This window comes from Vicia villosa, linkage group LG1 (genome assembly GCF_029867415.1).
Source record: "Vicia villosa cultivar HV-30 ecotype Madison, WI linkage group LG1, Vvil1.0, whole genome shotgun sequence".
Classification (NCBI taxonomy): Eukaryota; Viridiplantae; Streptophyta; class Magnoliopsida; order Fabales; family Fabaceae; genus Vicia; species Vicia villosa.
In genome coordinates this window covers 110,243,417-110,255,803 of record NC_081180.1, presented here as the reverse complement: position 1 = coordinate 110,255,803, position 12,387 = coordinate 110,243,417, and positions in this window count along the sequence as shown.

Sequence of the window (12,387 nt, the reverse complement as noted above, 5' to 3'; positions counted from 1 at the left end):
TTCTACATTTCGTATATGTTACATCATTATTTATTTTTTTCAAGCTAAGAAATTTGGAAAAGTAACCAAAACTCAGTGATTTAAAAATGAGGGATCAGTTCTGTTAAAGGGTTAAATTAATGAACTATAATTAATTTTTTTATTTAGTTTAAGATGATATAAATTAAATTTTCAAAAGTAGTCATGACTTTAGTAAATATAACATATAATTGATGTAGGAAAAAATACAGACATATTTTTTGCAGGAAAAAAAATCTGGAACTGATATGAGATATAGAAAAATCATCAACTGAGATTTTTAGTGTAAAATAAAAATTTAAGAAAAATATTCCAAGATTAAAAAAATAACATCTTTCCACAAACATCAAACACGTGATATTTCATTAAGGGTCTGTTTGGTAAAAATAGCGGTTGACTGATAAGCTAGCTGATAGCTTATAGCTTATGACAGATGGCTGATGACGGATGACTTTATAGCTTATAGCGGATGGTTGAGACTGATAGCTTATAAGCTCATTAAAGTGTTTGGTAAAATTAGCGGTTCAATTAACTTATAAATGTAAAATGACATAAAAGATATTTAATATATAATTATTTTATTTTAAATTAAAATAAATTATAAGGGTTAAAAATGAATTTTAATTGAAATAATAAGGATAAAAAAGGAAGAAAAAGTAATAAGCTATAAGACATAAGCTAAAACGCTATTTGAAATAGCGTCTGGAAAATAAGCTATAAGCTAGTAAAATAAGCTATAAGCTCGTGATGAAAAGACCGTTACCAAACGGGTCTAAATTATCATATGAGCTTATAAGACATAAGCTATAAGCTCGAAAAGTTGTCTTACCAAACAGAGCCTAAATTTCTCTTTTTATTTTATTTCTTTTTCATTGTTACCGTTAAGTGATTTGTCAATGACAATATTATGTCTCGTAAAAAAAAAAACAATATTATGTGAAAATTTGAATTTAAAATTCAACAATTTCATTTTTCTCCAGAAGTGCATAATAGAAAATAATAATTATATATGTTAGGTGTGATGTGAATATAAACCGGACAAGAAGATGAGATCTTTTGAAAAAGCAGTCAAAGGTCTATTCTCGGTTATCATTAATTCATACAAGTAGATGAATCAGAATCATCAGAGGTTAAGGCTCAAGTGAAGGATTCATCGAAGGATAACTCAAAACATCAGTAGAATCAAGCAGAAGGTATTTTAGGGAGAATTGAGATATTTCACAAGTCAGACCATGAGAAGTAGCATAACATTCGATGAAGACGAGTTCATATAATGAAAATACACATCACTTGATACGGAACTAATATGAATGGTATTAAAAATAGCTGCAGGGACACTAACGCATGAAATGCAAGTTAAGGTGAGCTCAAGTCAGTAAAGTAAGATGTGTCGGCCAGCCAATGGGAATTGTGATGCAAAAGAAGAATTAGAAAGGGTAATAACCAATGAAGTGCGAGCGAGGAAACCAAGTGGCCCCAAATTGGCTTATAGCCGAAGAGGGTGCACGTGTATACTAAAGCTATAACGAGACAAGAAAAATCGTGAGACCGTGCAAGTATGGGACTGCGTAGTTGACAGAGGAATACGAAGATGGACTATATAGCCTATATCAACGAATGTACCTTGTTTTCGGTAAATCATATCATGAAAACTCCATTGTTAGATGCACTCGTCACAAAATCCTCTAGGGATAAGTGACCTTAAGATCAACTCAAAAGAGATATGCAAGTGAGAGAAAACATACTTAAAGGGATTATAAAATTTTAGCATTGATCGAGGGTACTTAAAGGATATTGAAGGATAGAAAAACACTTAGAAAGGGGGGGATTGAATAAGTGTGACTTTAAATCTTGGACGATAAAAATAAAATGCACAATTATTTTTATCCTGGTTCGCTGTTAACTAAGCTACTCCAGTCCACCCCCGCAGAGATGATTTACCTCAACTGAGGATTTAATCCACTAATCGCACGGATTACAATGGTTTTCCACTTAGTCCGCAACTAAGTCTTCCAGAGTCTTCTGATCACACACTGATCACTCCAGGAACAACTGCTTAGATACCCTCTAAGACTTTTCTAGAGTCTACTGATCAACACGATCACTCTAGGCTTAGTTCACTCCTAAGACTTCCCTAGAGTATTCTGATCAACACGATCACTCTAGTTACAAACTGCTCAGCCAACTGCTAAGACTTCCTAGAGTATACTGATCACACTGATCACTCTAGTTCCTTACAACTTAATGTAATCTATTCAAGAGTTTACAAATGCTTCTTAAAAGCGATAATCACAACTGTGATATTTCTCTTAACGTTTAAGCTTAATCTCACTAAAATATTACAACAGCAATGTAGTGAGTTGATGAAGATTCTGAGTTTAGATTTGAACAGCGTTTCAGCAAGTTTGATATAAGTTGTTTTGGTGCAGAATCGTTAACCTTGCTTCTCATCAGAACTTCATATTTATAGGCGTTGAGAAGATGACCGTTGAATGCATTTAATGCTTTGCGTGTTCCGTACAGCATTGCACTTAATGTTATACGCTTTTGTCAACTACCTCGAGCCTTGTTCACGCTGTGTCTACTGACGTAGCCTTTAGTAGCTTTTAACGTTCCTTTTGTCAGTCAGCGTAGTCTGCCACCTGTACTTCCTTCTGATCTGATGTTTGTGAATACGACGTTTGAATATCATCAGAGTCAAAAACAGCTTGGTGCAAAGCATCTTCTGATCTTCTGACCTTGAAGTGCTTCTGAGCGTGATACCATCTTCTGATCTTCAGTGCTTCTGATCTCATGTTCTTCTGATGCTTCCATAGACCCATGTTCTGATTCTGCTTCGACCATCTTCTGATGTCTTGCCAGACCATGTTCTGATGTTGCATGCTGAACCATTTGAGATACAACTTCTGAGCGCTGAATTATGCGTACTCTTTATATATATTTCCTGAAAGGGAAATTGCATTGGATTAGAGTACCATATTATCTTAAGCAAAATTCATATTATTGTTATCATCAAAACTAAGATAATTGATAAGAACAAATCTTGTTCTAACAATCTCCCCCTTTTTGATGATGACAAAAACATATATAAATGATATGAATTTGCGATCAGAAAGAGTAGACGGCAAAAGACAAATTACACAGCTATAGCAAAAGCATATGAATATGTCTCCCCCTGAGATTAACAATCTCCCCCTGAGATAAATAATCTCCCCCTGAAATATATACTCGAAGAACTTTGATAAAAGACTTCCCTGATTATTTCGGTAGAGACGATCATATAAGCTTCTGCCTTCAGAGAATTCATAGCTTCTGACTTCTGCTTCCATTGGACAGCTTCAGAACTTGAATTTCTTTGATCTTCAGAACATTCACAGCTTCTGACTTCTGCTTCCATTCAGGACAGCTTCAGAACTTGAATTTTCTGGATCTTTTAGAACATTCACATCTTCTGATTTCTGCTTCCCTCGGATAGCTTCAGAACTTTGAATGTCTACCAACATCACTTCATGCTAGATTTGTATCAGAACATTGTTGAATGTACCAGAGCATCATCAGAGCATCTCTACATCCTGAAATGTTACAGAACAAAAACTAAACGACAAAAGTCAGCATGAACGAGTTAGAACATAAAATGTATGTTTGAACACATTATATGTATCAGAGCCATATAGGCTGAAATAATGTATCAGAGCAAATAATGTATCAGAGCCATAACATTATATGTATCATAGCAAATAGAATTTTGTCAGAACAGGATAGACAATGATATTCAAATTCTATTATCAGTGCTTCTGATTCATTCTTCTTTCTTGCTTCTGATCTCTGAAGCTTGACAGCACTCAGCTTGCTTCAGTTTCCAAGAGCTTATTCCTTTTACAGAATAACGCTTCTTATGGTTTTGCTTCTAGTGTTTGCTTCTGAAGATTCACTTCACTTCTCTGTACCTGCAAAACACTTAAACCATGTAGAACTTGCAGTTCTTGTTAGTGAATGCAACTGATTAAATCAAATCATTTATCACAGTATTTCTCCCCCTTTTTTGTCATATCATCAAAAATAGAAAAGATTCAGATGAATAAAACAGAACACATGGAGGAAGAAGATGATTTCATTAAGGTTCAACCATTGGGTACAGAAGTACAAAATGATAAGATCAGATGCACAGAAACAAAACAGATGCAACGAAAAGAAAGAAACAACACAGACTCAATCTAAGATGGCCCTAGTCTTGATAAGATCTTGGCCAGCATCGCTTTAACATCGTTGTTGTGTCCTTCTTGCCTTTCAATGAAAGCATCATACTTGTCATTGAGTGAGCTTTGCTCATCCTGTCTCCTCTGAATCGCTTCTAGAGTCCTTGCAAGACGAGAAGGTTCATCAGAAGAAGCTTCACGGCTTTCAACTACAGGAATGGCATGTTGATCTGCAGCTTCCATAGATAGATCATTTGCAGGGATTTCCTCAACAGGAACAGTTTTGGCAACATGATCTTCAGCATCTGCTTCTTGCATAGAAGCATCTCCATACTCTGCAGCAGGAATTTCCGAGTCTCCATTCTCAAGTGCCTGAAGAATGGCAGCTAAATTCCTGGGAGCAGAGGGACCTTCAACTTCTGGTGGGTCAACAACTTCTGGAATGACCAAGTTTGGATCTTTCTCAGACGGGTTTTCCCTCAGATAGTCAAAGAGAGTCTTGAAATCTCCGAGCAGAACAGGATATTGAGGTATCCAAACCACAATCTCCCTGCAAGGATTTGCTTCCATTTCAGCAGCCAGTCTTAATACTTCCAATTCATCCACAAAGGGCTTCTCCTCAGCAGCAACACAATTTCTGAGAGGATGGTAGTATATACCATTATCTCCCTCCAGAAGGTAACCAGGGTAACCAGGGGCAGCAGCCACTAGTCTTTTCTGTGCTGCTATTGCTTCTACTTGAAAATCCTTGCGAAATCTTCTCCAGAGATTTCTTGTAGAAACATCATCCAGACCATTTAGGAATGCATCCTTCAGAAGGTCTAGACTGCTAATCACCTCAAGTCTGAAAAGTTCCAGGTAGGTATAGGGTTCAGGTTCAGGTTCAGGCGGATTGAAGGTGAATTTGTAGTCAGGATAGAGAAGACAGTAAGGTTCGGAATTTTCGATAGGAAAGGGATGAGATATAGAAGTTGGAGGAACGGTGGATGAGGAAGAGGGGATATCTGAGAGAATGATTGATGAGGATGGAATATCAGAAATGATGGATTGAGACGAGGATGGAGTGTTTGTAAAGGGAATTGGTGAGAGAGATTTATCAGAAGGAGTTGGGGGAAGAATACTTAACGGTGTGGGGTTTAGTATGGGAGAGTAGAAAGATGATGGAGAAGGATTTGGTAGGGTGAAGTTTACTTTTGGTTCAGATGGAGGTGATTGGAAAGATGGTTTAGGGACAGAAGGAGGTGGAGTAAAGACCTTTCTGGAGATTTGTACAGAAGAAGAAGAAGATCTGGTTCTGCGAAAGGAATCTCTGATCCTTTTATCTCTTAGTTCATTGGAGTCCACCTTGTCAGGATCATAGGTGACCCTCAACTTCTTGGCTCTCTCAGCCTCATTTTCTTGTGCCTTTCTTTTTAGCCTTGCCTGACGTTCCTTTTTATCCTTCTTCAGAATATCATCTTTGGATGGAAGTACTCTGCCACGGATCCAAGCAGGATCAACGTCTGATTGCTTCCTCACACAATCTTCCAAGTAAAACTTGACAACTTGATCAAGTTCTTTATGATACAAAGATATGAATCCTTCAACAGCAATTCTTCTTGACAGAATGTCAGGAAAGCTTGTGCACATAACAGGTACATTCTTAATGACTTCCAGTCCGAACAGATCAACACCATTGAAGATGGGACCTTGAGTTACTCCAAGAAAATGCGAGGCATTACGATTTCTGATGGAGTCCACCACTTTGCTTTCAATCAGAATGTCTGAAATCATCCTTCCGAAAGGAATGGTTGTTCTTGGAATATGAGGGTACTTCGCCCTTTCATCTTCTCTTGACTCAAAGATAGAGGTTTTCAGATTCTCAAATAGAATATGAGAGATGTTGATCTCTATCTTTTTGCCAATGCAGAAAAGAGTATACTTGTGAGTCGGACTGATGTAGGAGGAGCAGCGCATCTTTTTTCTATGGTGAAGAGAACCCAGAATAATCTCAGCCCATACTTTATAAAAAGGCTTTAAGTTGCCCGTAAAATGAGAATCAGTTCCAACAACCGTAGAGATTTGTTTTTCAACTAAAGTCCAGTCAACTGTATGGGGTTGAAACTCAGACCAACCTTCTTCATCATCAAGATTGTACAACTTTCTGATGAGTTTCTCAGTGATAGTCACTTCATGCCCTAGCACGAATGAAATGATGGCAGTTGGGGTAACTGTTGCATGTACCCAAAACTCTTTTACAAGTTCAGGATAAATTGGACCAACCAATCTATCAAGATATTTAGACCATCCTTGCTCAAAGATTCTTGCATCACACTGAAAGCCATTTGCTTTAAGGTTGTTGACGTCCACAGCCGATTCACATAGAATTTCCAGTTCTTTCGTGGGTATTAAGCATGTTTTCAATGGAGCATCATTTTTGCTTAAACGGTTCTGTGTGGAAGTGATTCTATCTTTAGAGATTGATGAACGAGAAGATGGATTCATTATGATAATGCTTTGAGATCAAATCAAGAACTAGGGTTTGAAGAGAGATGCAACGAAGTGAATGCACAAAAGAGAGAGAAAGAGAGAAAAAGAGGGAATGAAGATGAAGCGGGTTATTTAAAAGATTTAAAAAGAAATCATTATGCATTTAATGAGAAATGACATTAGGAGAGAGAACATAGTAAATGAAATGATTTAATACAGTTACCTAGGTCGGCGTCTTTTCAACTGCACGCTTAGTACAAACCGTTCAGACACGTGTACATCATCAGATAATAGATGACAGCTGTAAACATCAGAGAGATTTTACGCCTTCAGATTCTGATCACTGCTTCTGATCTGATCTACTTTCTCTTCTGGAAACACTTCTTCTGAAGTGTGCTGATATAAATTTGAATGATCTTCTGATCCATTACTTCTGATATACACAGCTTCTGGAGGTTCACTTCTTTGTTCTGCAGCTTCTGATAAGACAAAACTGTATCTGCAGAAATTCTTAAGCTCTTTGTTTCATCAGAAACAAGTTTATCATCAAAACAGATGTTTCTTGATTTGACACAATCAATGTTTCAATGTTGTATATTCTGTAGCATTTAGAGCATTCAGAATAATCAAGAAAGAAACATCAAAGCCTTAGAGGCAAACATCAGAGATGGTTCCAAGACTAATAAGCTTCTTTTCTGATCTCCTACAAGCATAGTTTCTTCAACAGATTTAAGAACCAGAACTTGGAAGACAATCTTTCTTCCCTTCAAGTGTTGAGACCAACTTGAGTCCAGGAGACATGTCATGTTGATTTTTATCTTCTTTGTCACCAAGAGAATCTGCAAAAGAAATAGTCTTTTTCTTTGGTACCCACATTTTCTTGGGTCCTTTCTTGTTAGTTCTCCTCAAGTTCTGATTGAACTTGGGTTTAACATTGTAAGCAATAGGAGGAACAGCATGATAATTTTTAATGTGAGTTTCATGATATTTCCTAGGTTGTGTCACATGCTTCTTGGTGTGTGTTATGTGAAAACTTTGAGCATGTGAAGTGTGCCTAATATCATGGGAGTGGCCATACTTGAACTGATCATACAATAGCTTGTATGTGATTTTCATTTCATCAACAGGTTCAAGTTTGTATGGGGTTTCACCCTCAAAACCAATGCCAACTCTTTTGTTTCCAGATACGGCATATATCATAGAAGCTAGCTGACTTCTGCCAATACTTCTAGATAAGAACTTCCTGAAACTTAAATCATATTCTTTCAGAATATGGTTTAGACTAGGAGTGGATTTTTCTGAATCAGAAGGAGATCCAACATTATTGGATAATTTTAAAAGTTTTTCTTTTAATTCAGAATTCTCCAACTCAAGCTTCTTTGTTTCAAATTCAAATTGCTTTTTCAGCTTTTTGTATTTGAGACTAATCTGAGACTTGAGTTCCAGAAGTTCAGTTAGACCGGAAACTAACTCATCTCTAGTAAGTTCAGAAAATACCTCTTCAGAATCTGATTCTGATGTAGATTCTGATCCGTCATCTTCTGTCGCCATCAGCGCACAGTTGGCCTGCTCATCTTCTGAATCATCTTCTGACTCATCCCAGGTTGCCATAAGACCTTTCTTCTTATGAAACTTCTTCTTGGGACTTTCCTTCTGAAGATTTGGACATTCATTCTTGTAGTGTCCAGGCTCATTGCATTCATAGCACATGACCTTCTTCTTGTCAAATCTTCTTTCATCAGAAGATTCTCCATGTTCAAATTTCCTTGAACTTCTGAAGCCTCTGAACTTCCTTTGCTTGGTCTTCCAGAGTTGATTTAGCCTTCTGGAGATCAGGGACAGTTCATCTTCTTCTTCAGATTCTGATTCTTCAGGATCTTCTTCTTTGGCCTGAAAAGCGTTAGTGCATTTCTTGATATTAGATTTTAATGCAATAGACTTACCTTTCTTTTGAGGCTCATTTGCATCCAGCTCAATTTCATGGCTTCTCAAGGCACTGATCAGCTCTTCCAGAGAAACTTCATTCAGATTCTTTGCAATCTTGAATGCAGTCACCATAGGACCCCATCTTCTGGGTAAGCTTCTGATGATCTTCTTCACATGATCAGCCTTGGTGTATCCTTTGTCAAGAACTCTCAATCCAGCAGTCAGAGTTTGAAATCTCGAAAACATCTTTTCAATGTCTTCATCATCCTCCATCTTGAAGGCTTCATACTTCTGGATTAAGGCAAGAGCTTTTGTCTCCTTGACTTGAGCATTTCCTTCATGAGTCATTTTCAAGGACTCATATATGTCATAGGCCGTTTCCCTGTTAGATATCTTCTCATACTCAGCATGAGAGATAGCATTCAGCAAAACAGTTCTACATTTATGATGATTCCTGAAAAGCTTCTTTTGATCATCATTCATTTCTTGCCTTGACAGCTTCACGCCACTGGCATTTACTGGATGTTTGTAACCATCCATTAGAAGATCCCATAGATCACCATCTAGACCCGGAAAATAACTTTCCAGTTTATCTTTCCAGTATTCAAAGTTTTCACCATCAAATACCGGCGGTCTAGTATAACCATTGTTTCCGTTGTATTGCTCAGCAGAGCCAGATGTAGATGCAGGTGTAGATGTAGACTTTCCACTTTCATCAACCATCTTTTAAATGAAGCATTTTTCTCTTCCTGAATCTTTTCTAAACACGGTTAAGTGCTTGCACCTTAGAACCGGCGCTCTGATGCCAATTGAAGGATAGAAAAACACTTAGAAAGGGGGGGATTGAATAAGTGTGACTTTAAATCTTGGACGATAAAAATAAAATGCACAATTATTTTTATCCTGGTTCGCTGTTAACTAAGCTACTCCAGTCCACCCCCGCAGAGATGATTTACCTCAACTGAGGATTTAATCCACTAATCGCACGGATTACAATGGTTTTCCACTTAGTCCGCAACTAAGTCTTCCAGAGTCTTCTGATCACACCAGGAACAACTGCTTAGATACCCTCTAAGACTTTTCTAGAGTCTACTGATCAACACGATCACTCTAGGCTTAGTTCACTCCTAAGACTTCCCTAGAGTATTCTGATCAACACGATCACTCTAGTTACAAACTGCTCAGCCAACTGCTAAGACTTCCTAGAGTATACTGATCACACTGATCACTCTAGTTCCTTACAACTTAATGTAATCTATTCAAGAGTTTACAAATGCTTCTTAAAAGCGATAATCACAACTGTGATATTTCTCTTAACGTTTAAGCTTAATCTCACTAAAATATTACAACAGCAATGTAGTGAGTTGATGAAGATTCTGAGTTTAGATTTGAACAGCGTTTCAGCAAGTTTGATATAAGTTGTTTTGGTGCAGAATCGTTAACCTTGCTTCTCATCAGAACTTCATATTTATAGGCGTTGAGAAGATGACCGTTGAATGCATTTAATGCTTTGCGTGTTCCGTACAGCATTGCACTTAATGTTATACGCTTTTGTCAACTACCTCGAGCCTTGTTCACGCTGTGTCTACTGACGTAGCCTTTAGTAGCTTTTAACGTTCCTTTTGTCAGTCAGCGTAGTCTGCCACCTGTACTTCCTTCTGATCTGATGTTTGTGAATACGACGTTTGAATATCATCAGAGTCAAAAACAGCTTGGTGCAAAGCATCTTCTGATCTTCTGACCTTGAAGTGCTTCTGAGCGTGATACCATCTTCTGATCTTCAGTGCTTCTGATCTCATGTTCTTCTGATGCTTCCATAGACCCATGTTCTGATTCTGCTTCGACCATCTTCTGATGTCTTGCCAGACCATGTTCTGATGTTGCATGCTGAACCATTTGAGATACAACTTCTGAGCGCTGAATTATGCGTACTCTTTATATATATTTCCTGAAAGGGAAATTGCATTGGATTAGAGTACCATATTATCTTAAGCAAAATTCATATTATTGTTATCATCAAAACTAAGATAATTGATAAGAACAAATCTTGTTCTAACAGATATGTGAGATGTCATAAAATCAAAACTTCTGAATATTTCACTAGGCAAAAGGGTAGAGTCGTACCAGATCAATTGAGTATCATTAGAAAAATGAAGAAGTTGATTGAGAAACCCTGATCAATCAATGTTGAATGACGAGTCTGAGAAAATGAGTCAAGATCAATCTAACATTTCGCTCGACTATGAGGAATAACCTATGAAATTATATATTAAAGACTCCAAATATACCTTAGTATGTATTAAGATGTGTTAGGGGATGTAGGATGTAATCAATTTCCAAGAATGGAATCAAGAATAGTAGGGTCGTGAGACTAAGTGGACCTGTAACACCCCAGACTGCTTTCGGGACGATCGACTGACCCCACAAACCAACACGGGTCTTTTCAGCATGCTTTGACCTCACTCGCACGCATTCCAGGAAACTTCCCAGAAGGTCACCCATCCCAATACTACTCCAAGTCAAGCACGCTTAACTATGAAGTTCTTATGGAATGAGCTACCGAAAAGAAGATGCATCTTGTTGGTATAGGTAGTACCTATCAATATTTATAAGCTTTCCTTCAACCATGCAGTCCCATACATGCACGGCTTTAGGATCCCTCTCATTCCTATGTGGCGACCACCCTAGCCCCAATTGGCCCCAGGTGTTCCATGCGGTGCAACCACCCCTCGCCTTCTTCGGCCTCGGGTGTTACATGCCCACCAGCTTCCGCATGGTTCGTCCTCGAACCACATCGTACTGAGAGAGGTCTGGCTCTGATACCATTTGTAACACCCCATACTGCTTTCGGGACGATCGACTGACCCCACAAACCAACACGGGTCTTTTCAGCATGCTTTGACCTCACTCGCACGCATTCCAGGAAACTTCCCAGAAGGTCACCCATCCCAATACTACTCCAAGTCAAGCACGCTTAACTATGGAGTTCTTATGGAATGAGCTACCGAAAAGAAGATGCATCTTGTTGGTATAGGTAGTACCTATCAATCCTTATAAGCTTTCCTTCAACCATGCAGTCCCATACATGCACGGCTTTAGGATCCCTCTCATTCCGATGTGGCGACCACCCTAGCCCCAATTGGCCCAGGTGTTCCATGCGGTGCAACCACCCCTCGCCTTCTTCGGCCTCGGGTGTTACAGGACCTATATACATATGGATATTGAACACGACAAACGAGATGAGTCATACAATCTAGGGGAGATATTAGCGTAATTCAGTGGAAGCATAAGAAATCCTATATACCCAGGGAAAATAAGTCCATAGGTGAAAATTCTTAGCAGTTAACATATATCAAACCAACTAAACATTGAATTTCTTCAAATCAAATATTAGTCCGCTCTCCACCTGATGGAGAAGTAACATGGCAAGAAACTGTTGAAGCGGTAAAGCGACAAGCAAAAGATTTGGAAGTATTACTTCGGGAATTAACGTGTCCACAAAGAATAGTCTGGTTAGAATGCCATTCAACTGTTTCTCTATTTTGAGCTCGGGTTTGAATGGACAAAAAGCAAAAAGATATGAACAGGAAAATAAATACATTCTTCGGAGAGAATAACTTATCAGACATGAATATAAAATTACTCGTCACAAACTTAAACCTATCGATCAGTTGAACTCAACCTATGATACTCGTCATTACCATCACGTATCTCTCACATCATTGTTCATCTCTGAAGTACCAACAAGACGTATCACAACCGAGGTTATCTCTTACAG